The sequence below is a fragment of the Ornithodoros turicata genome, chromosome 8 (genome assembly GCF_037126465.1).
Source record: "Ornithodoros turicata isolate Travis chromosome 8, ASM3712646v1, whole genome shotgun sequence".
NCBI lineage: Eukaryota > Metazoa > Arthropoda > Arachnida > Ixodida > Argasidae > Ornithodoros > Ornithodoros turicata.
Window position 1 is genome coordinate 12,113,591 of NC_088208.1, and position 26,404 is coordinate 12,139,994.

At 48.4% G+C, this 26,404-nt stretch overlaps 1 long non-coding RNA gene across 1 annotated transcript; it reads left to right on the top strand.

Moving 5' to 3' along the window:
• The first annotated feature begins 10,022 nt into the window (after positions 1-10,022).
• On the top strand, positions 10,023-13,041 carry LOC135365952 (uncharacterized). Its single transcript, XR_010414034.1, has 3 exons — positions 10,023-10,111; positions 10,788-10,853; positions 12,913-13,041. It is a non-coding gene; the product is annotated as an uncharacterized LOC135365952 (long non-coding RNA).
• Positions 13,042-26,404: the final 13,363 nt, after the last annotated feature.

The following is a 26,404-nucleotide window of genomic DNA, read 5'->3' on the forward strand; positions in this document are numbered from 1 at the left end:
AAGTTCTCGGCTAGGCGTTCTGCCTCTTCAGTTCTCGCAAACCGTGCTCTTTGCCACTGCCCACCTCTGGTCCATGGGCGGGATCCTCCTCGTCCTCTGAAGTTTCCACGGTAGTTGGACTGTCTCGCTGGTCCGTTGCCGTTGGAGCGACAGTTCCTTGCAACATGGCCGTGTTTGTCACAACTGTGACACTTGAAGTGTTCCTCCCTTGGCCTGTGGTAAGTACAAGCCTTGCAGGCGGCTTCGTCGGCAGTCTCATTTTCGGTCCGCCGTCGTTCTTCTCGTAAAAGGGCGTGCCTAACTTTCTCCGGTGTAAGGTCTGAGATCGAACAAATATCAAACGGTCGCGCAACTCCATGGAACACCTTCGGTAGACATTGAATGGGAATTGATGCGATCTCAGCATCCTCAACATTATCGCCAAGAACTCGAAGCTGCTCCCCAAGCGACTCGATGCGCTGCATATACTGGATGGCCGTTTCTTCCTTGCCCCATCTCGCTGAGTTTAACTCACGACGGAGGGCTAACTTCTTTTCAAGGACTCGTCCTCGACTAACTTGCTCCAGACGGTCCCACACACCTTTGGCGCTCGTCTGGTTAATCACGCAGGTGGTTTGGCTAGTTGATAGCGCCTGAACAATCACATTCAGAGCTTCCTCATCCTTCTTGTTCCAAGAGCTTCTGGCTTCCGTGGCATCCGGAGGATCGTCCTCAATCGCTGTCCACAGACCTTTCGTCTTAAGGTAGACTGTCGCCTTGAATCGCCAAGTCGGGTAGTTGTACCCTTCCAGCTTCTCGACATGGGTGCCCTTCGAAGCCTCGTCCATCTTCAGTCAATCTTTTCCGGCGCTTCTCTTCAATCTCTTCTGAGAAAGCAGTAGCAGTGTTGCGGCTGCTCAAAATCCTTCCTCTTGCTGCAGCTGCGACTGCGCTTCTGGGCCCATAACCTTTGTTGGGCAGCTACAGGTAGACGGTAGTGTTCCGTTCACTGACTGAGTGGCGAAGTCGAATGTGCTGTCGCGCCATGGCAACTTCAGAATGGCACTAAAATGGCACGAAGTGGCCATTTTAGAGACGATACTACCAAGAAGGTAGCTCTAGCGGATGGCACGGAAATAGACTGTGTAGGTACAGGGACCGTCGTATTCAACGTCGTCACAAGGAATGGCCAGTGCAACAGGTTGTCTGCGAAGGATGTACTATATGTCCCGAACATGGACGACAACCTAATATCCGTGTCAAAACTGATAGACAATGGAATGGATGTTAACTTCTTAGGCGAACAGTGTACTGTTTATCAGAATGGTAACTTCGTTTTTGAGGGGCTAAAGGACGCAGGAGTCTACAAAACGCAAGCCGCAGTCGTGGTACCGCAAGAACAGGCAAACATGGCAGACGACAACTCCGCAGCAGGATGGCACAGGCGCATGGGACACTTAAACTACGACACACTGAAAGTGATGGCCAAAGACGGGATCGTACGTGGACTCCCGAGTTTCCTGTCACCAAATGATGACAACTGCGACTGTTGTCTGCTAGGGAAGTGCACGAGGCTCCCATTCAAGCCATCCAAGAATGTACCCCGACAAAAAATACTAGAACTGCTTCATATGGATCTGTGCGGTCCTTTCCCGCCATCCCTCGGAAGAAGCAGGTACATGTTAGTCATAGTAGATGACTGCAGCAGGAAGGTGACTGTTCATTTCATGAGGACGAAGGATGAGACACCGTCGGTTATACAGAACGCCGTTGAGCAAGCTGAAACTCAAACCGGCGAGAAAGTACAAAGAATCGGGACGGATAACGGTGGTGAATTTGTGGGACGAAAATTAGAGCACTTTCTCAAGGCAAAAGGAATCGCGCATGAGAAGACAGTACCATACTCTCCCGCGCAAAACGGCGTTGTCGAACGCATGAACCGGACCTTGGTGGAAACTGCGCGTGTGCTCCTTGCGGACGCCAAATTGCCGGAAAAGTTCTGGGCGGAAGCAGTAAACGTAGCGGCACATGTGCGAAACCGGTGCAGTAAGAGGGTACTGCAAGGGGCCGTACCAGAAGAGGTGTACATAGGAAGGAAGCAGACAGTGAGCTATTTCAAAGTCTTTGGATGCCAGGCTTTCGCATGGATCCCTTCACAGGAGAGAACGAAACTCCAAGCTAAGAGCAGGAAAAGTATTTTCCTGGGTTACTGTAACGACCGGAAAGCGTACAGGCTATACGACCCAGAACGGAAGGTTGTCTTCGTCAGCAGGGACGTCAGGTTTCTTGAGCATTGAAGAGGTTCGGAACTCCTACAAGAAGGCAGCAGCGGTGAGAGGACCGCTCCTAGCGTCACCTTTTACGACACCGTTCACAATAGAGCGGTAGATGGCTCCGACACCTTAGAAACCCCTCCTCGCTCAGAAGAGGACTCTGAAGCCACCAGCGAAATGTCTACAGCTTCAAGTGAGGACAACAGTTCGAACAGCGAGGACAACCCTGCACGAAGATCCAGTAGGGCATCACGCCCGCCTCAGCGATTGCAAGTTGATCCTACAACGAAGAAATATTGTGAGACTGAAAATCTACGAAAGGTGAGGGAGACAGAGGCGGTGGAGCCTTCTACCTACCAGGAAGCATTATCTTCACCAGATAGTCCAAAGTGGAGAGAAGCAATGGACGACAAGCTAACTTCACTTCATGATGCGGGCACTTGGACTTTGGTCGACAGGCTACCTGGAATGAAGGTCATAAGATCCAAATGGGTCTTTAGGATCAAAACTCTTTAGGATCAACTGCTCGGCGACCGTCCCGACAGCGCCGTAATCGACGATTCCCTGCTCCGCCAACTCTTCCTCCAGCGGTTGCCGGCCAATGTCTACATGGTTTTAGCCGCCGCTGGCGCCATGAGTCTGAACGACCTCGCCAACCTTGCCGACAAGGTCATGGAAATGGCACCACCGCAGATCGCAGCTGTTGCCTCGCACCCCCCTTTTCCGCCTACGGCTACTTGTTCCAGCTCGCCGCAAGCAGTGGACCTTTCTCAGCTCGTGGAACAGATCTCCAACCTGCAGCTGGAGGTCGCAGCCCTCCGCCGCTGCAGTCCTTCTCCGTCTCCACGCCGATCCCGTTTCGCGCATCGACGTTCCCTATCTCCAGCCGGAATTTGCTGGTATCATCGCCGTTTCCGCACCAAGGCTCGCAACTGTACACCACCATGCACCTTCCAGGGAAATCCCCGAGCCAGTCACTAGATATGGCGGCTGGTGACTCTGGCACTCGTCCTTCCCGCCTCTTCTTTGTTCTTGACAACAATTCCGGACTAAAGTTTCTTGTTGACACCGGCGCTGACGTCAGTGTGCTTCCGTCCTCTCTTTTTCGTTCACCACGCAAGCCAACGTCCCGCACCCTGCAAGCTGTTAATTCCACGCCGATTGCGACGTACGGAGAGCATTCCCTCACTCTCGACTTGGGCCTCCGCCGCTCCTTCGCATGGGTTTTCCTTGTGGCTGACTTGCAGTACCCTATTCTGGGAGCAGACTTTCTGAGCCATTTCGGTCTCATGGTGAACATGAAAAAACACTTGCTCTGGGATGCAGAAACCCGGTTTCGCGTCAACGGCGTTCCCTGTCGACATTCAGTGTGCAGCCGCATCGCCCGCTTCAAGGCTGGAAACTGTCCATACTCCGCCATCCTGCAGGAGTTCCCATCCCTCTTGAAGCCATGTAACACCGAGCGACCCGTGATGCACACAGTGACTCACCACGTTGTCACTACAGGTCCTCCCGTGCATGCCCGTCCTCGTCGCCTGGCCCCCGGGCGCCTCGCCATTGCGAAAAAGGAATTCCAACACATGCTCCAGTTTGGAATCGTACGGCCTTCTTCCAGCAGTTGGTCATCAGCCTTGCACATGGTACCGAAGAAGACCGGAGATTGGAGGCCGCGCGGCGACTACAGAGCCCTTAATAAGGTTACTGTGCCAGATCGCTATCCCATCCCGCATGTTCACGATTTCGCCTCCAATCTCCACGGCATGACCATGTTCTCCAAGGTCGATTTGGTAAAAGCTTACCATCACATTCCAGTAGAACCCTCAGACGTTTCCAAGACTGCCATCGTTACACCCCAGACCTTCCAACGTTTTATGGATCAAGTGCTGCGCGGCCTTCCCTTTGCGTTTGCCTACATAGATGACATCCTCGTTGCCAGCGGGTCCCCCGAGGAGCACGAAGACCACCTTCGCGCGCTTTTCCAGCGTCTCCAAGAGTTCGGCATTGTTGTGAACGCCGCAAAATGCGAGTTCGGCAACCCATCGCTGGAGTTCCTCTTGCACCTAATCAGCAGAGACGGCATCCGCCCTCTCGACCACAAAGTTCTTGCCATACGCAACATCCCAACGCCAACGTCACTGCGTAAGCTGCGAGAGTTTTTGGGAATGGTGAACTTTTATCGACGATTTATTCCCTGCTGTGCGCGCATTTTGCGACCTCTGACAGACATGCTGCGCGGCACGCCATCTTCAACGCCGTTTTCGTGGACGGAAGAAGCGAACACCGCTTTCCTTGCTGCCAGGCAAGCCCTTGCAGACGCTACTGTCCTCGTCTACCCGAAACACGACGCGCCAACTAACATCATGGTTGACGCCTCTGACCATGCTGTTGGCGGTGTCTTACAGCAGTTTATCGACGGGCAGTGGAGACCTTTCTCCTTCTTCTCGCAAAAGCTCTCTCCAGCGCAGTCCCGCTACAGCGCGTTTGGCCGTGAGCTGCTCGCTGCCTATTTAGCCATCCGCCACTTCCGGTATTTCGTCGAAGGAAGAACGTTCTACATCCTGTCAGACCACAAGCCTTTGACTTACGCGTTCCTCTCCAAGGCTGCCGACAGTTACACTCTCCGTGAAGCCCGGCAGCTCGCCTTCATAAATGAGTTCACCGTCGACATTCGCCACGTGAACGGAACCGACAACCCTGTAGCGGATGCTCTGTCCAGGATGCACGTCGATGCTGTCACCTTTCCGAACTTGACGATGGACTATTCCAAGATCGCCGAGGCGCAGCAGTCAGACGAAGAGCTGCGGAAACTGCGAGATTCTGCCACTACTCTTTCTTTCGAAGAGGTGCCTCTGCCCGGATCGCTCCTCAAGTTAACTTGCGACATCTCCGCGGGCAGACCTAGCCCGTTCATTCCGCAGCTTTTCCGTCGCCTTGTCTTTGATAGCGTGCATGCCCTAGCCCACCCTGGTATCCCCGCCACGCAGAAGCTGCTCACCACCCCCTTTCTATTGCCATCGATGAACGCCGACGTTCGGGCATGGACCCGCGCTTGCCTCGTCTGCCAACGTGTGAAAGTCAGCCGGCACAACAAGGCACCCTTAGCAGCCTTCCCGCTCCCTGACGCCCGATTTTCGCACGTGCACATCGATCTGGTGGGCCCGCTTCCTCCGTCGCATGGTCATTCATACCTGTTAACATGCGTTGACAGATTTACGAGGTGGCCAGAAGCAATTCCCATCGCCGATTCCACCGCCGAGACCGTTGCCGAAGCCTTTTTGCACGGCTGGATAGCCCGTTTCGGTGTGCCTGCTACCCTTACCACAGATCGCGGCCGCCAGTTTGAAGCCAGGCTGTTCACCCAGCTCTTGGAGAACCTCGGCACACACCGGATACGAACCACCTCATACCACCACCAAGCAAACGGGCTCGTTGAGCGTTTTCACCGTTACCTTAAGGCCTCCCTCTCCTGCGCGCGTGAGCGTACCCAGTGGTTCGCCGCTCTTCCTACAGTACTGCTTGGTATTCGGACGGCCCTCAAGCAAGACATCGGCGCCTCCAGCGCAGAACTCGTCTACGAGACGTCACTACGTTTGCCGTCAGAATTCTTCCATCCTGTGCGCCCCGAAGCAGCCGAGCCGTCGTCATTCCTTCACCAACTCCGTTTGACAATGTCCCAGCTCTGCCCTTCCCCAACCCGACGAAGCCTTCGTAGCCATTCCTTCATCAGCCCCGAGCTTGAAAGCTGTACACATGTTTTTGTTCGCCGGGATGCCGTTCGTAAGCCTCTTCAGCCTCATTTCGACGGCCCCTTTCAAGTTCTCCACCGATACGCCAAGTTCTACCGTGTACAGCTTAATGGCCGCGAGGACAACATTCCCATCGATAGGCTGCAGCCCGCTCACCTAGACCCCTCATCTCTGGCGCATTTCACCCAGCTGGAAGTATCTTCCGACTCTTCGAACGAGCCTGACGCACAGCATGACAATCGAGCCGCCCCCTCAGCCGCATCACGATCTTTCCCACTGCGCCCAGTTTCAAGCAAGCACGTATCGTGGGATCTGCACCGCACTGTCCAGCCTGCAGCTTCAGCATCATCTTTCTCCAGGGGAGGGAGGATGATGTAGCAGCACTAGCTGCACCACCATCGCCTTTGGCCACATGACCCTGTTTCTGCCCTGCCACCTCGCGCTCGCGAGATGCGAGCTAGTTACTTCTTCTTCCTCTCGAGCGACCGGCCAGAACGGTCAATAAAATAGTCTGGTCCGACTTGACGCCTTTTGTCTCCTGGCCTCACTCAACACGCGACAACCTCACCGCTCACGAACCGGTCGCGGTTCTGTCGCTCCATCCTGCATTACGTTCTGCCTACCTGCCTACTCTGCTCTCCACTTCGGCCCGCCCCTGGAACCATCCCGGCCAGCTCTTGTCCGCACCGTACATCCCGCCACTTCTGCCCACTCAGCACAAGACGCAAGACCATCCGTCCCTGTTCCACGTGTCGCCCGTCTTCCTCCTCTTCATGTATCGACGCGGACCCCAACCGCTAGCTCTACACCGCTCCGCGTCTGAGGAGGGGAGTGATGTGGCGGCCCGTGTGTGATGACGAAGACGTGCCTCTGCTGCCACGCGCTCGGCTCTGGCACGGCAGTTCTACCGGCACCGTCCTAGCGTGAGGCCACGACCAACTGCCCTCTGGGACATTCCATCATCGCCGGTCAGGACTCATGTAGAGGGACACCACCTCCTCTACAATATTTTACCATTTGTTCACATTTGTATTCTCTGTTCGTGCAAAGATTACAGGAACAATAATGCTGCAGATCAAACAATGACCTGTCATCTTGATGAAGATGAGAACATTTCTTCAGGCATGCTAAATGAGACAAAAGAAATGTACAATGAAGGTTGTACAAAAACAGCAAATATCCGTCGACTAAAACTTTATATATGTGGATGTTATCACATCGTGTAGTTTCCATCCAAAAGTAGGACTAGGCAAGGTTTTTTGGTAGTTGTTGGTTGGTTGTTGGCATGTTGATGTGCTATACCGTTACAGCACATCAATATAGATGAGGGGCAAACACCGTAGACAACGTGATGGCTGCAAACTCAAGTGAAGATTTATTCAACAGAACAAGAAACCGAAAGCATGAGTATAGAGAAAGGCAGTGCCCATGCAGTGTATGGTGAACCACATTAATCTGTGAGAAGCTAGGATCAGAAGAGTAATAGAAAGAAATGACAGTTGCGTCCGAGATAGGGGAACTCTGCAAATTTAGGACCAATATGATGTGGTAACCTTGCATGGCTCACTACACATTGAACAATTCCAGTAGTGGGGCTTCAAAGACAATGAACGTTCGCTGTTTCATTGGGCATTCAAGTGTAGGGGATGCATTTCTAGAAAATTAGTGTTCCTTAGTCATCAAGTCATAACTACACCTCAACAGGAAGTATTCTTGTACCCTTCAAACAAGCTAGTAGTACTCACCGGTTTCTTCTCCTATTGTTGACGTCATACTAATGTTCTGCACCTGTCCAAAGACTCCAAAAAATGTCACAAAGTCTGCAACACGTAACAAATCTAGTGCTTCCATCCATGGACTTTGCATACATACTTTCAGCTATTTTTGTCATGTCAACTTGAGTGCCTGGATCACACACACACGAAGCAGTATTGCGCTACTTTAGCACTGGAAAGCCCCTAAAATTAAATTTGTTGATGTTGACAATGTTGAGTACGAGACAAGTAGGACAACATAAGTTAAATGGAATACGTCATAGCTATATTATAATTTATACATGTGTGACGCCTGTACGTACCTAAGACGTTGTGTTGAACTCGTCACCTCGGTGAACCAAAATCACTGGGTACTGAGCATCAGTGTGCTTCGTTACGTCTTCGCAATTCGCCTTCTACGGGATATTCGTAGTCATCTGCAGCAAAATTAGCTCAGCATACACGACACGACTGCTACATCTAATAACCGCGTGTTTCGAACCACATTCGTTTTCGCGCACTCTCCTGTTGAATCTTGTGGTAGAAAACGCCCGCCGCCGATGGTGAACGAACATGATTTTTGCATCCCCCAACACCAAAACTACACCAGGTATATGTAGGTCTCTCGAATAATTGACACAACAGCCACGAACATGTCATTCACTTATACTTTCTGGTCTCTGCTTCGCGCGACCAACATGACCACCCACGACGTAAACAATAAACGCGATAACACAGATGACCTTGCAGATGGCGCGGCGGATCGTAGCTCGTAGCGGCGAAGTAGCTGAATGCTTTATTAACGTAAAAGCTATGGAAGTGAGCGTCATTTTTAAAATGGCGTTTAACTATAAGATAATGTGTGTCAACTTTGTTCTCTACAAAATTAACTCTGACGTGGTAAGGGTTGACCAATCCCTGGGAGCCCTGGACCCGAAACCCAAGTTGCTCTTTTTCGCCGTTCGCTGGCAGCACCGACCATCTTCCGGCGATCTTCCAAATTTTTATACGTAAAAAATATGCCGAATTGAGAAGTAATGCTTTCTGTGTCTTATCAAACAACGATGTTGTGCACGACAGTGGGCAAAAATATGGGGGTTATTTTTCACTTTCCGGTCCCTTTAAAAGTTATAAAAGTCAGGGGCGACGTCTACGTTACGTTGGCCGCTCTGCCTAAGTCAGGACGAAATAGCTAAATGTGGCCACGAGGCTCATAAGTGGCTTTACAATGACGTAACTATCGGTTTGGGGATATTCCTGCCACCTGGCGGTTGTCAATAGGATGAATTCCAGAATGCTTTTGTGTCAGGTTCAGGAGTGAGGTCATATATGAGTGAGGTCAAGGCACCCTGGAATTCACCTCACTGAAAACCGCCAGGTTGCGGTAATTTCCCCCAACCGATCGTGACGTCATTGTAAAGCCCCTTATCAGCCTCGTGGCCGCATTTAGCTATTTCGTCCTCATGAAGGCGGAGCTTCCACCGTAGGCGACCGCCCAATGAAATAGGTACTAGAATCAACGAGAGGCAGACAAGGAGTGTATAGAAAGTAAGAAAAAGGGGCAAGTTATTTATTTACGTGTGAAAAGTTAAGGGATGCGTCGACGTCGCGGCGGAAGCTCCGCCTTCGTCAGGACTAAGGGGTAACAATGAATATATATATATATATATATACATCGTGTAACAAGTCTGGCAATCGCACGACTTGCGTACTGGCACAAAGTCACAAAGTTACTATCTTCTTCCTCTATAGGTATGTGACGATGTGCTCATACGACCACTACTGCTCGCGCTGTTCAATCGTTCCCATACTTCCAACTTGCGGTAAAAGCAAAAAGAATAAATAAATAAGAAATAAACGGTTGACGTGAATGCCTGTTGAAGTACGAACTTCTCGTGCATATAATCAAAACTTGGCACCGACAATGTCGTCGACAAGAGTTCGCAGCTGTTTCCATCGTCCAATAGCTTTGCGGGTTACCTCCAACGGATGGAACCAGATATACACCGGTTTTCATGAAGCGGTGAAATCGACTTCTCTCTTCCAATAGATTATGTTTATCGACAAGTAATGTCGACTCTTATCGCCCGCTTGTAAACACGCCTACTGCCTCGGGTGATCGGTGCACAACTTCCAAGCTAGATACTGCATCAACGACAGCATATGACAAGTCATAGCTGCTAAGGATCGCCTGGAAAGAGAGACTTGCCACTGCGATCAACGCCGGAAATGACATTTATGCGGCTGACATTTTAGTGATATGAATATGTAGATTGAAATTGAGTACCCTTTCCTATTTCTAGGAAAAACTTCACGGTCGTGGTCAATGGCACGGGCGATACATTTCCTTCGGAACTTGGTAAGCCTTAATCAAGCGCAAACATCAGTTGATGATCCATAAAAAAGATTTCGCATGTTTCCGGCTAAAGCACTTTAGTGTTACTGACGTTAGAAGCAACATCGGTATCCATGACGGACACTTCGGAAAAGAGAAAAAACTCCGGGAGGAATGCGATATGTGTTTCGATATCAGAGTCGTGCCGTTTGCTTTTAGATTTCCTCGACTCGTGTAGTGGCGTTTAGTTTGGTGTGGTTTGGTCCTCAGGATAGAATAGATTATATTTATCGTACTCAGGATCGCTCTGCCGTTCTTGTTCTTGCTTGAGTTCCTATGACACAGTAGAACTCGGTAAAACAGCTGCAGCTGCGCTTAAAAGAGGGAAGTCGGGTTGTTTTCCCCAGAGAAGGGCGTATATGGAAGGAATAGAGGTAAAGCGCCTCCTCCACGAATAAGTACTGCATTGTGAAGAGCAGGGAGAGGTGGGGCGCTATTTCAGGCTGTTCTATGTGCAACTAGGGTGCTTGTCATTACATTGATGTCCAATGGTAGAGGCACTTTTCTCTGAAAGATCGCTCGTCGTGATAAAATAGAATATATATTATCACTTGTTGGACAGGCAAACAAAAGTTGACTTTTATACTAACGCACAAGTGATGTTTACACATTTCATCGGCTCTCTTTCTATGTTGAATAGGGCCACTGAGTGGAATGAAAGTGGTGGCTCTCGGCAGAAACTGTCTCACTCTACATAAAGAAGAAGGTGAGCATGTCTTGACTTACGTGATTGAAGTTACTCAACCATATATAAACGCCAATACATCCCACGCTAATAAAAAAAACGGGAAAAACCTGAGTTTTGGCTTCAGCCGCCATGCTAGGAATCACAGTGTTCTCTTAAAACTTTCCTGTTGTATCGCTATAGCAAAGAAAGAAAGAAAGCGAAACATTTGTAAAAGTAATTTGCCAAGAAAGCAGCATGAGTATGCCTAACTGTTTGACATATCTATACGCACGAGCACCTTGGAGTACAGAATGAGGGACAGTTACTTTTATCTTCATGGATGCTCAGAAACTCCCCCGTCTGGCTTCCCTGGAGGACGACACCGGATAGTGGCATAAAGTAACCTTATTACAGTAGAATATGCCTTCTTCTGGAGTGACTGTGTGCATATGTGTGTATTAGATTATTGTGTTTCTGTCCAGTACAGGCAATTCGATGACAATCGTTCCTATTTCACTATTATCATGTTCACCATAGGGATGGCATTGCAATGAAGACTACTGGTAACTGACGAATATAGTAATTTCCTCAATGAGTATGAATTCCCATTACACTGTCTCTACGCAATGGGTGTTTGAGGGTAATTTAACATAGCACGGGGGGTATGTTTATTTAGAAAAAAAAAGCAAAGTAAGGTTAGTCAGGCAAAGACCGGATTGCTATAGTATTAACATGCAAGTATGAATAAAACGATGTACTATACTCTGCCGGCGGAGTACTGCAGCAAAACATTCTGCCAAATATTTGCCGCAAACCTCACCAACTACAAAGAACACAAGCCAGTACAAATCAGACTATGTATAGTTCAGAACATGCAACCTTCTCGTAAGGGAAATGCAACAGCAACACTGTCAGCCAAATATTTATAACAAAAACAACAAAAAGAGGACACATTATGTACAGGACATCAAACCAAGTATGTGTAACAAACCGCAACAGAAAGGTACAGTACGCACGGCAAAATAACGATTTTCTAAGAAGATATCTTACAAGGTGCAATATGTACTATGAAAATTTAAATATTATACAAACTTAACTTTGTGGGTACGGTTGCGGAAAACCGAACAATCCTTCTACAGCGGGAAGTAAACGCCCTTCACTGATCCGTAGGGCACAAGAGTACGAATAAGCGCATCATCAGGCACATTCTCAGACAGCCGTTTCACGGTGAGATACAACGTTGTCGCTGCAGAAACTGGGACGAGAGGGACTACGATTTCACGACTGTTTACTGCGTCAGCCTCAAGAACCGTGTCTCGGGCTCGCCGATGCTTCGTGGTAACTTGGAAAGGTAGCCCACCCTGGTGTTGGATGAAACGCACGTTGTCTTTGACGACCAGATCACAGACAGTATCTATAAGACGCTACCTATAGAAGCACCATGAGGGACTGTGAAATCAGAGGCGTGGTCTCTGGGAGGCCTTACGGTGAGAAGGGCTGTTGGCGTTGCGGCGGACATCATTCTGGGCCCAGGGACAGATCACACGGATCGAACTCTGTCAAACCCTTGGGAATTACCTAGGCTTAGAGTAGCGGAATAGCACACGTCGGAATAGATGATGTTCGTTGTAGAGACCACGGGGTGGAGTTGTTCTCCAGTATATAGGCATAGTTCGGCGCAATCATGATCGCGGCAGCCTAGCCAGTGCTTCGTGATCGCACTCATGATCGCGATCATCAGGCTTTGATAAGGCATTGCGATCATGATTGCGCCGACCTATGTATATAGGCTAGAGTTGCAGTACATCTACAGGTCTCGACAAAAGTTTATGGAACACTGGAGTGGTGTACATAGTCATCTGAGCGATACTGTTGCTGCAAACAGCAGCAGATAGACTTACAAACAGGTGACCAGGTACTCGATGCACCTCTCAGTAAGTGTGTCCACTCCCGTTCGCTGCGATGAAGAAATACGTCGCTCTGGTGTTCTGTAAACCTGTGTCGGGCTCTGTATAAGGGCCTGCCTTCGTAGACAGGTTCCTTACCTTATGACAGTAGATACAGAAAAATAAGCCCATTGTCCATTGTTCTTTTGCAGAGACTCAGTTGTGGGTTACACAGGCCCGTGTTGATTCTCCAACATGCTGTAAAAAGTTTTTTGATGAAAAACGCGGAAGCGAAAAATTCCTGACGACGTACAGCCGTGAATTCTGCTGAAGATGCCTGGAGTTGCAAAAGGTCTGCGCGATCATCTATCTATCGCCTTTATATCAATAAAGTTATCGACCGAATCTCCGTAGCAATATCTCGCAAGATTAGAATTGGGTGTCTTGTTTCACTTCCAGGACTTGCTTAACAGGAAGGGCATGAGACCTTGTGACCCTATACCAGGGGTGCTGAACTCGTTCGTCTGCGCGGGCCGCATAGAGCCACGAAGGAACTACGCGGGCCGCATACCACGACTTTGGGGTAGTTGTTTCTGATATCGATGACACAACACATAACTTAAAACGACATAAAACGCATCAGTTTGGCTTACTTCCCTTTGCTCAACACACAGAGTCAGCAATCCTTTTTATTTGCTGTGTCATGAGGAAACTTGGCACATCTTGATTTTCAACTATAGCGTCAACGACGTGTGAAAGTGACTTCGCAGTTGCAATCTTAAAGACCGCATGACGTGTTCGTTTGCTATTTGTGAGCATACCTCTGACTTATTCAAGTTCACCACAGGAAACACACGTGTTCAGAACAGACACAACAGAGGTGTTTCCAAAGAAGGTTCACTGTACCTGCCGCGATCGCATAAATACTTTTGTCAGATCCAAGCTCAACTAATATATAACAAACAGAAGTTATTGCAAGCTTGCGATCGGGTCACCCACGGACGTGCAGGTACTTACAATAAGAAAAGACCCATCGTTTTGGGATGCCTGTTGCCCCAGCTCAAAAAGTACTACCTACATTACCTAATGCCAGAAATAGTCTATCCCGGTGTAACAAGGCATATGAAATTGAGAGAAGATGTTGTGGAAATGAGTGACCTTCAGGACCTGCTGTAGCTGTTGTCCACGTTTGTCCTTACTTTCCTTACGCAGGTTGTAAGGTGATCGCATACTGAACTACGCAGTGTACGAAGCAGGATTTCATTATTTGCAGAACGCAGTGCAAGAGTGACAGCCTTGACTCTGCTTGGCTTGGATGTAACATGTGTTTAGCAAGACAGCTGTCAGCGTCACGTGTCGACAACAATTTCTTTGCAATATGCATGGCAGTAGGCAATGGTGACTGTGTGACAATTTATAGGCAATCCTCCGCCACTAAGCTGTGTTGTTTAGCTTTTTTAATGGTCATTTTGGTTCCTTGAGCATGGCAGGTATTCTGTATGCGTGTGCACAGATAATTTCGAAGCAATTAACAAAACAGAAGAAAGAAACTGTTAGAAAATGTTGGCTATTTAGTTGATCGTTACAAGACTTGGCTGCCTTGGCCTCGTCTGATGCCGACTAATCAGAAAAAAAAAAGAGAAAATGGGGCGCTCTTTACTGCAATCCGCTTCACTTATCGGTGGTGGTGTGCAAGATGATCGCTCAGATATTGTTCCATCGTGAGAAATCATGCGCAGTAAACAGTGGGACTGACGAACGTGTCATCTCCACAATTTGATAAAGCAGAATAATCAGGTGTAGTCGCTCGCCCTTTAATTTGAGGAAAGAAAAATTACGACAAGTTACGATGGATACACTTATAGTTCGACAGCTTTTATTTGGGGCATTATACACAAGTGCCTTACGCCGCACATCTCGAAGCCGTGGGTAGGGTTCCTTAAATGTCACCATGGCTGCCGCCTGTCCCGCAATTAATATGTTCGAACGAAAGAAAAATAGCTCATATTATACCATGATCGGATGGACAGGTATGGTGAACTATAGTTCTAGCTCACCATACTATACTACTAGAGTTCACCATAGGACGGGTCATGGTAGGCTGGTGCAGCCATTGTGTCGCGACGACGGAAGAAAAAGACCGTGTTGGTTTCGTCAACATGTAGAATGCAAGCTCTCTGAATCACTTTTCCAACGCGATTTTGTGATATAAGTAGGTAAATGATGCACATTCCAAAGAGTAGTATATGTCTTTTCGTCTACACAATTTCCTTTACAAGGTGTTTACTATTAATCTCTTTCTTCTGTTCACGTTGAAAAGAAGAAGCAGCAGCCAGCGGGCTCCTCGTGCCGTCAGTTAGAGCCCTGCGCGGATGATATTTTTGGCATCTGCATCCGACCCGCATCCGGGCACACGTTACCGCATCCGATCCTCAAAATCCGCTGGCTTCGAAGGACGCGTAAAGACCGCCGGAAGCATGTTGGTATAGTTTCGGATGCCTCCATGCTGTCACGAAAGGACTCACGACGACAAGCAGAGGTAAACCTTTCAACAAACGCGATATGGAGAGTCTTCTGGAACGCGTGGAACGCTACGTCGCCGGTGCTCACGTGGTTCCCAGACGCCAGAATGCCTCCTTTCCCGTCTTGGTCGTCCATGGTCAAAGGTGAACCCGACCATGCGCTCGCTGTGGGCGCGCAATACAAATAAAGTGCTGGTGGAAAAATTACAGTACGCGGTATATCCGCATCCGATCCGCTACCGACTGCTGCCTTCGCATCCGCATCCGATCCGCACACCACAGAAAGTGCAAAATTTTCATCCGAATCCGCATGTATCTTGCGGATACCCGCGGATATCCGCTTCCATCCGCGGATTGTGCAGGGCTCTACCGTCAGTAACCACAGTCAGACAACGTACAGAAACGCAAACGCACGTGCATTCGTCATTTCCGATTTTGGTCCAGAAATATCACGTGGCTCAACAGTACGTGGCGCCATCCTTCGCGAAAAGATGACGTGAGCGGGTTGGGCAGAATTTTTGTTGTTGCTATTTCTTTTAGTTCTTAATCAGGCAGACTGATGCGGCGATCTTCCTCGACATCACTAACACTCATAACTAGAGCACTGATAAATATGTAGTAAAAACTCGTGAACCGAAATATGCGTGCAACTATGCACTGAAAATATTCGAAATATGGAGTAAAACTCTTCAATATATGCAATATTTTTTTATTGTCCTCTGTACGAATGCAACACACCGAATGCTTATTTGGATCCTGCCGCTCAAGAGGAAATCGAATTGGCGAAGCAACGTACACAGTGTCCTGATCCTGACGGCTTTTGGCAAACAACAACAACAACTTTATTTTCGGCCTTGGAGAGTGGGGAGTTTCATCGCAACAGGCGATACTCTACCCCAGTGCTTGGTGGAATGGGGGGAATAAAATAACGAGCCCCTTTACAATAACGATCGAAGTCCGATGGTGTCCAGAAATGTCAGAAGAGCTTTGAGCGCAGAGCGTTGCTGGGCTGGATTGGGCCAGGGACCAAGCAATTTCGGTAGGGAGAAATGGCGAGAGTCCAGCTGACGAAGAGACTCGGAGAGTGTCATTCGGGAAGGTTCGTAGTGAGGGCTTTTGGCAGATTCGGCAGGCTCCAACAGCTCCCCATAGGGCCCATAGTTTGAGATAATTCACACAACACTGGGCACGCGACCAATGAGAGTGCAACGTTGTAGAAATTATGCAATGCCAGTCGGCCAATCAGGAGCCTTAAAGGGACTATGAAATTACCCGAACCCCCATACTTTTTTTCGATGGAAACTGTTCTTCCCGCAGAGAAACTAATATGCCACAAATTTTTCCGGACGAAATCGCTCCACTCTGCGAGGAGCGCGCGCTGGAAATGTCTCTTCCGCGTTCCTCCTCTCTCGCGCATATTTCCCTGCCGATGGTGTAACTGGACGGACCGCACTTCGGTTCCCCGTTACGTCACCGGTGTTGCACAATGGCAAGTAATGCCGCGAGCTCGCGCTGTGGCTGCCGCCACTGCCGAAATCTGCCGATCGCGCGAAAGCTGCTGTCATGGAGATTTCCACTCCCGATGAACGCATACGCGGGATCCTACGGCGCATGCTCCTGGCGGGATTCCTCGGCTCGGCAACACGTCACGATGACGTGTTGCTGAGCCGGCCGTGGTCGCGTCAAGTTACCCGTTGTGTCTCCGCTGGGCAGCTCCCCACGGCGCGGCGCCAGCTGTCCTCCCTTCGCCGCTCCGTTTAAATTCGCTCCCGAGAAGCCCGCTCGCGCGACGAAAGTAAAATTTCGGTTCTAGACTCAGAAAAATGTCTTCTTTCGAACGAAACGAAGAAAAAAATCGTTTCATAGTCCCTTTAACTTTGGCTGAGCTTTCGGCCGGTTCTGGCTCCCATCGACTTCTACCGATTTCACGCCTACCGCCGTTACCCGATATTCAAAATAACTGAAGCTTCTTTTGGCTAAAAGAAATATTTATTTGACACAAAGCACTGATTCAAAGATCCGATACATGGGTACACTGTGAATACAAAGTCCACTGCGTTGTTGACGCACTGTAACTAAGTTCGAACTTGAAGCAAAACGAACAGCCCTCGAAATCCGACACGGCCCGAGCGTGTTCTTCACTCTCCAACCGCTCAAACTCATGAAGCATTCCAGTTCCGGAGTTGATAGACTGTTCGTGGTATAATAGTCGTGTCCAGGAACAGCACAACACACGTTGAGTCACATCGACGCATGAATAAACCAGCGAACACTTCTACAAACTGTTCTGCCGATTGACATCACTGAAACACGGAACAGAAGAGGACGCCGTGCGGGCCGATTTTACGATGAGCATCTTCTTTCGTTGCTTGCAGAGCGGCAGGCTTGTGTGGCACGTAATCGTAATCCTGTCTTTGTTGTCAGCCCTCAAAATCCAACGGCGCCCGAACGCGTTCTTCACTCTCCAACAGCTCCAACCCACGAAGCAATCCAGTTCCGTAGTTGATAGACTGTACGTGGGATAATAGTCGTGTCTAGGAACAGCACAACACGCGTCGAATCACAAACTGTTCTGCCGATTAACATCACCGAAACACGGAACACAAGACGACGGACGCCGTGCCGCCGATGCGAGCTATTTCGAAACTATGCTGAAACTGTTGAAACGGCCGCCGGGACGCTGCACGTACATGCGCGTCGAAAATGCGGTTTCAAAACATTGTCGACCAATCGGAGCGCGCGCACAGTCTAGGCCAATGAGCTTGCAACGTTGTAGACTGGCGTAGTGGTACATACTCTACAGCCGCATCCTCGGTTACCTGAGGAGGACTGGATTCGGGTCATAGTGGACGGAGAATGGAGTAAAAGATCTTTTGGGTACAGCTACAGTGCAAACAGCGGTGTCGCGGTTATCGTCGGCAAACATTCACGACAGACTGTACATTGGCGTCAGGAACAAGTATTGCACTCTTTTTCAACGTGCAGAGTCGGAAGGGAGAAAGTCCAGTTGCAAAACTAGTGGGAACGCGTTGGTAGCACATCTCAAACTACTGCGTTTTGCAACTTCATTGTTCGGAGCAGATAAACAAAGCCTGGTGTCTTTTGGAAATAAACTAACGTCTTTTGGAACCAGAAATATATCGGTAACGGAACGAGATATCGCCATAGCCATTACACTCCAAAGGTACAGCCGACTTTGCTTTAAAGTGGGACTCCTCAACAAACTCACCACACAGGCTGTGGCATATTTGTAATCTTTGGGGTGCCAGTAACATGTGCACGAAATATCTCGGTCCACGATTGCGCAGATTTTACTCAAACGAATTATTATGAAGCGAGCGGTTCGTCTCTGTGAAGCGAGAGGGCGCTGAAAGCAACACTGTTAACATCACCCGGCATCCGGCAAGGGCGAAGGAATGCAGGCTTGAAACCATGGAGGAAGGAAACACAGGAGCGGCCCTTCCAACTTTTTGCCATTGGGACGGGCGTGCCAGACTTCGCATTGCATTCTGGGATGCTCCTGTCTACCATGTGACCGCTCACGTGAGCCCATGAGCATGCGCAGGCCAGCTTCCAAAGCAGACGACGGGAGTCGTGATTGTCTCGCAGTTCAGATATCTGCATTGTGACGAACGCCACGCGTCCAGTTTTATTTGTGTGTGTTCGGAGGTTTACTCTTGGTTTACCCTTCTATTATAAGACCGGTCACGGTCTGCAGGACAAGCACGAAGGACTAGAAACATCATTCGTGGCAGCGATGTTTGAGTGACGACGTGGCCACGTTTTGTGTGTGTGTTGGTGAAGTGGTAAAGCATGCCAGTAATCAAACTTGTACAACAATGGAGGAAGTCAAATGAATCTGCAGCTGTAGCGCAGCGCCAGCTTGCAAACGAACGATTCAAGATGACTCTCTCACAGACAGGGGTACGAAACAACCGGTCATGTACGTATACTTACGAATGAAACGTTATTCTCGTGACAGGGCTGCTTTCTGTTGAACGACAGCCGCAACCGCGGTAAGAACAGGTTAACAAAACGTTGTTTTCGCAATGGTGCTCACATTTTAAGAGTAAATGACCACGGAAAAGCATAAAGGCACGGAAAGCAGCGCGGGCAACAAACCGTTGCTAAACCCAAACTCTAGAAATGATCACGTGGTGGGCAGGAAGTAATGGCGGTTTTGACAGGAGCGACCGCCAGAGGGGTCCCACGGAAATCTGTTCGAATCGGCCGCTCCTGTGTTTCCTTCCTCCATGCTTGAAACACGGAGGAAGGAAACACAAGGAGCGGCCCCTCCGACAGTTTTCTATCGGGACGAGCATAGCCGGCCTCGCGTTGCATTCTGGGATGCTCCTGTCTCCACGTGACCGCTCACGTGACCCTCCAGACAGCATGGCTCCAGCAAAGCAGACGACGCGAGCTGTAGTTGTGTCGCTGTTCAGATGTCAGTATTACGTTGAACGCGTGCTTGCATTTTATTTCTGTGTGTTCGAATGTTTACTGTTTTATTAGAAGACCAGTGACAGTGTGCAGAACGCAAAAGGAGTATGTGGGACCGGAAACATCACATGTGGCAACGGTTACTTCCAACGTATGTACTTTTCTTGACTAAGTGGTTAAGAATGCGGTTCCATTAATCAGATTTCTGCAACAACAGAAGATATGAAATGAATCTGCGGCAGAGTTTGAGGTCCCAAATGAACAATTCAAGATGACTGGAAGACACACGGGCGACTAAAGCACGTTACCGTGTACTGACGAACCAAACGCGTTCCCGTGGAGCTGCTTTCAGTTCAACGAGAGCCGGAGCCGGGACAGGATCACATTACCATACGTCGTTTCTACGACGGTGCTCACATTTTCACAATAAATTACTCCCAAGAAGCAAAATCATACGGAGAGCAGCGCGAGAAACAAAGCCTTGCAAAACCGAAACTTTAGAGGGGACCACGTGGTGGACAGGAAGCAATGGCGATTTTGACTCGAGCGACCGCTAGAGGGTGGCTACGCTAGTCTGGAGGGAAGAGGCGCTCCTTGTGTTTCCTTCCTCCATGGCTTGAAAGCAGACGACAATGTTGGGGACGTCACGGAATCCTCCTCCGGACGAACCACCGTAGCATGGAGCTCTGTTTTCTGTTCTTCGCATTTCAGTTTCGGTTTGCTATTGTCAACATTTACGAACTGATTACTCGCGCAAAATGAATGCGGATATTGCATTCGGTATTGAGGCGTGGTTCGTGCTCGGTATGATGGTCATTTATTTTTCATTTTTTCGAATCCTTGCGAAGTCTCCTTTTAAGGTATTCGTGCCGCATGTGAGGCATTTCTGGCAAGATAAAATCACCTTGGCTTACAGAGGTTGCCGAACACGGTCTAGTTATTGATTCGCATTAAATATGTTACGCTCTCTACAGGTATATGAGCCACACAAAATGAATAAATAATAATATTACTCGGGCGTCAGTGTATGACAACATGCTTATCACGTGCTCACAATGCTCTGGCAATCTCTGCACACTTGCTTGGTCACGGTACACAGGCGATTAACTTAAAAGCACTCGATTGTGTACAGCGTTTGACATGTTCAGGGAAAAGTTACATGCTATTATGTTTTCTGTAAATGTTTCATTGCAGAGGTAATCTCGCACGGGTTGACTCTTCCTGAGAAACTCATATTTCCGGGAAAAGCGTATTAAGGCTACGGTCTCACGGTAGCCATCTTGAATTTACTTATGGACTTCCTACGCGGGGCGCCACCGTCGCGGTTTCCGTGGATGACCCCGTTAGGGAGAAACGCGCGTGGGACAGCTGCTGACTGGACCCTTTGACCTTGAGTCTCTTCTCTATGCCATTGTACCCGGTGTTTATACGTGTGTAGATGGGACGATTGTCTCGTAAAAGTCTTCTGAAACTGTCGTGCAAGACGGCGAGTTGATTTTCGTGCTTTCGTGTTTTGAGTAGCACGGGGGTAGCTGTCGCGCGCGTAGCGTGTGACGAAGACTGTGCAAAATATAATATATTTGAGATATATCAAAATATATATCTCAAATGCAAAATGGTCAAACAACCGTCATAAAAAATGGACGCAAATGCTAAATAAGATGAGTTCTAAATAAGTGTCTGTTCACATGCCGATCGGTAGCAGTTCTATCTCAATACAGCTTACAGAAACAGGATTTCTTGAAATGAATTATGAAATTACCAGTTCTGTTGAAACTAGAAGTTCAACTCACAGTGCGCACACAAAATGATAAGAATCAAAGGAATGGCATAACCGAAGTAAAATAGGGAATTCGACAATTATATGCTATGTAACCTGTTCGTATTCCGCATAGTAGCGGCTGTGACTAGTAGGCAGTGGCGTAGCCAGACCTCCAAGGTAGGGGGGGCTCGATACGAAAACTCGCCCCCCCCCGCTGATCCTCTGTCGACAACACACACATACTTGTGCACACTGCAAACTGTGGATTAAAAAAAGGAACGAAAATAGTTGATTTAGACGTTCACAATACGATTACATGTATAGGCTGTCATGACCAATGAGGTGGTGTCAGGAGATTAGAAGTATTTTGAAAAGCTCATACTTTGAAAACCACTCAAGAGTGCTTCTCAGATAGACGCCATGAACTGCAATAACTTTCGCGATCGTCACACTGGTCCCCCCCCCCCCCATATATTATGTTCTCGGATTTGCACGATTTGTGTGGGTCGGTCCGTGGCAGGTAGGGGAGGCTCGAGCCCCCCACCCCCACCCCCGTGGTTACGCCACTGCTAGTAGATGAAGATAACTTTTTCTTTTTTTTCTCTCTCTCTTTGGCTGCGATTCGTGTTATCGCTTTGTGAGATGACGAGAGGTGTGATCTTTCGCCACGAAATGTGGTCATTTCACTAGTTTATTTCAGTCGTCTCCATCGCATTACGCAGCGCTGATTGCGCACAGTTTGTCGTGGGACAATCGTTGTACTTCCGAGTAAACGGAGGATCCGTCTACAGACAGAGTTCAATCCAAGAAATTGCATTTGCATTGCAAGATAGTTATCGTGCGACAAAAATTCCTCGTAGCAAAATGGATGCGACAGCACTCCTTCCCCTTGCCAACATAATAAACATTTACCGTGGTGCCCCCTCCTTCCATGCTCCGGTTCTTCGTTCAGTTCCCCCACATGTAGAAAACAAAGAAACTAGTTGGAAAGAAAAAGGAGCGAGACAAAGACGTCAGAAATACAAGCGAAATGACACTCAAGAGCCAAGCTCTAAACAACAGCTTTGTTGCGTTCCCCTGTGATTCTCTCTTACAATGAGAAATGAGATACAACAACCGAAGTAATGTCAACGCGTGCGCATTCTCGTTGTTTTTCCTCGGTCGTTCGTCCTGTGGCCATGTGTCACGTTGACCCGATTGCAGCAGCACAGTGGATGCCAATCTCCCGTGAGGTTGTCTATTTCCAGGTCTCGCGTAACGGACTGTTACACTGCTTACACACTGGTCATTTCAGATCTATCCGCTGTGCCGTGGAGCACTACGTAGAAGGTAAAGAGCATGTTGGTTGGAACTCATCAAAGAAAGACGTCACCTTTGTCGAGAAACACGCCCCCGGGTAGCGGTAGGGAGAATTTGTGTCAAATAAACCTGGATTGCTAGTTGAGCGCCGTCCGTGTCTGTCGTGTTTGTGTTCGTCCACCACGATGCGTCGCCGAGAAAGCACGAATTCAGCTGAAATCGCCCGCAGAGCGCTGTCGTCACTTCCGCACTTCGTTCGCAGACCATGGCGCAGACGATATCCCCAGGGTTCAACTGATTTCGGTATTATCACTGCTGAGTAGACTTTTCATGCTGCTCTCATTTGTTTTGAGCAACGACCGCTAGTCAAAAACGCTTAGGAAACGTTCCTGGGTGGGTTTCCGCGAATCTACAGTTGTGAATGTAGAAAGACGCGTGTAAAAAAGGGAAAAATAGATTTCCTCCATTTCCTGTCTTTTTTTTTTCCGCTAATAGAAAAATCGGGAACTCAGACTCGGTGAAAAGAATGGCGGCAAATGATGCGCAATGGTTCGTTGTGCTTTGTTTCTATGATGTTGTTTTACGCTTGATACACATAACCAACCAGCCAAGCAGATACAGTCGACACTACAGTACGAGAATACAGTAGCATTTTAGTAGTTTAGTAGTATATTATTTTTCTCTTTCGAAAACAGCGTACTGAGGAACGTAGACAGTGACAACGTCACACGCGAAATTGATACATTAGGGAAACGGCACAGGGAAATGTGACGGGGTTTTCGTTTCGTCATTTCGACTGGGACATTTTACCCAACGCCGTTTCATCGAACGCCGATTTATCATCCCTTGCCTTTCGTCGTCCCCCGTCTCGGGATTTTACTGCCACGCAAAGACAATTCTCCAAAGCATCGGGGTGCACAATCGGTTATGAAAAGCAGAAAAGCGTGAACGCAAGTACAAGAAAACGTACATCTGGTAAAAACGTCTGTGATCTTGTCAGCTTGCTGGCGGCATGAGCCCCACGCCATCATCATGTCTTCGTGTGCGTGTGTTGTTGTAATCTTGTACTTTGTTTCGTTAGAACGGATGCGGAAATGTTTTCTTCCCTGTCCCGCCATAATTATACTTGAGCCACTACACGAGGAGTTCCTCGTGGCATTCGCACTTTAGGAATTAGCTAACTCTGAAATTAGCCGCAGGAATACCGCTGGTAGCCTGAATAACGCGGTCAGTCGGGGACATTTTTGGGGCGGGAACGGGACATTTCGGTGTGGAAGTTTCGGTGTACGGACTTTTTTTTTTGGGGGGGGGGGATATTGTTTCCTACAACCATTCTTCGCTGTTTGCGAAGGCAACGCCGATACCTACTGTCATAATAATAATAATAATTCGAGGCTTTACGTCGCGAGACAACTGCGATCAGTTACTGTCATGAAACAGGTTCTCCGTTCCTTTACTATATACTGAGCCTATACTGATATTATGACAATAACGTGAAGGTAATCGCAAATGCTATGAGCCCGATATGGAGAAATGCAACGAAATAAAAGTAAGTTTCTCACAGACACGTAGCTGATTGACGTACTGTCACTGTGACTTCCCTGAGAGAAACATGCGACGCATATGACACACTACTGCTATTTCCTTTTCATGTTCACTCCCAAAATCGAAAATTCTCTTTCCACACCCAAGGTCGTCGAGTATAGCTTTAGAACAGGTTTGCTAGCCAATTTTAGGTAGCTTTTCATTATGACACCCAAGTACTCATAACGTTGTACTCGCGCGCTTTAGCCCGAAGAGGAAAAGCCAGTTCGCCGCGTGACTCAGAAGAGGCACCCGAGCATATGCATGTATATCCAATACCTTGCACATCCTCGAAGGAGGAGCAGCAGTCGCCAAGTAAAGATGCTCCAGAGCAGTCGTGTGTTTTGAGCATCTAGACGAGCGAGAGGTTGTCTACACATTGAACACGCGACCATTAGGATATCCCGCGAAACGTTCGTCCTGAGTGTCAGCTGGATAGACTGCTTGGAGGGGACCTTGCCCCAGCATGATAAAGTTCCCAGGGGCAGTGGGGCAGACACTCAAGCCCCCACGTAGTTGTGTTAGTGTATATCACACAAAGAAATGTCGTTGACTAACAACGCAGTGTAGGGTTGGTATGACATTTCAGACGCGACGGAGCTATACGGCAGACGAGGACAATACGGAAAAGGGCGGTGTGGTGCCTTTCCGTCCTTTCCGTACTGTCCTCGTCTGCCGTAGCTCCGTCGTGTCTAAATGCCGTTGATCACACATTTTCCGCGGCACCCTTTTTTTCTTGTCTTGATGGGAAACTTATGCATCAACTTGTACAACTTCAGGAAGGTGAATTGCATTGTTGCATTTTTGGTGATACGATATGCCATGTAAAACAGTTGACATGGTTACAGAAATACCATGTTTTTATTTTTATTTTACTAAGTTATTTAACTGACTAACTACCCACTACCACGTTTTTGTGGCTTCATAAGAGGAACTATTAGCTGGGAAGGCACATATGTAAGGACGCGTACATGTTCACCTGCAAGAGTCAACGACGTCGGCAGATGGAAGGAACGTTATACGGAAGGTTTTCGAGGTAGTGCAGTGCGAAAGACAAGAATACATAACGCAGAAGCAGTCCCACAACGTATGCCTAATCTAATTCTATGAACCCCCCCCCCTCCCAAAAAAAAGGTAAATTTTATCACGATTTGCTGTTTCTTGTTCTCTTTCTTTTGTTTTTCTTTTTGCCATAAAAAAAGGATTTGACCGACAAAATCCCCTTGCCTACATAACGAATGTTTATCATGGTGCAGACGGTACCTGAATTCAGTCATAGGCGTTACATTACGGCACACACATGCGTGATTCGGGGAGAGTTTTTTTTCTTTTGTATGTTTGCGTGTGTGGCTGGACACGTTTCCATGTCGACAGACAGTGCTGTGCGTAGCGGCGCTACTAACAGAGCAGCTCTTTTCGTTACTTTTTCAGTAGCGGAGGAGCGCTCGCGCTAAATTTCTAACCAATAGCGGAAAAATAATTCCCGCTACAAATTTTTGTAACGTGTCCGATGTTCACCTACATGTACCGCTACTTTTCGGCTAATTTAGAGGGCAAGACAAAAGAAGTAACTCGTATTCCACGCCATTTCACTTCGACAAGGCAGTATCCGTGTTACAATCCGGCATGACCAAAGAGATATTTTCTAATTTCTGTACGCTCTTATTCTGCCTAGAATAAAGTTCAGAGCTGGTATCGACATTTTTCGTGCTTATTGTTCCTGCATAAAACAATATTTTATTGCCTAAGCGTTGTGTGGGCTCTACTCATCATGGTTACATGTTCGTCATAAAAAAAACTACTTACACATCATCTTACGAAAAACACATACTACGAGGCAGCTTCCCAGTAGCGCCGGTACATATTTCCTTCCGGTAGCGGTACCGCGCTACGTTTCGGAATGAGTAGCGGCGTTTCAGAGGAGTAGCGAATAGCGGTACTGTGATGTCGTGTGATGTGGCACGTTTTGGGGAGACCCATCGTCATGGTCATTAAAGGATGGAATGTGGAATGAAGGTGGTGGCTGCATGATTGGGACGACACCACAGGGTACCCATTTTGGCGACGACTGGTAAATCACCTTGCATGCGGAGATTC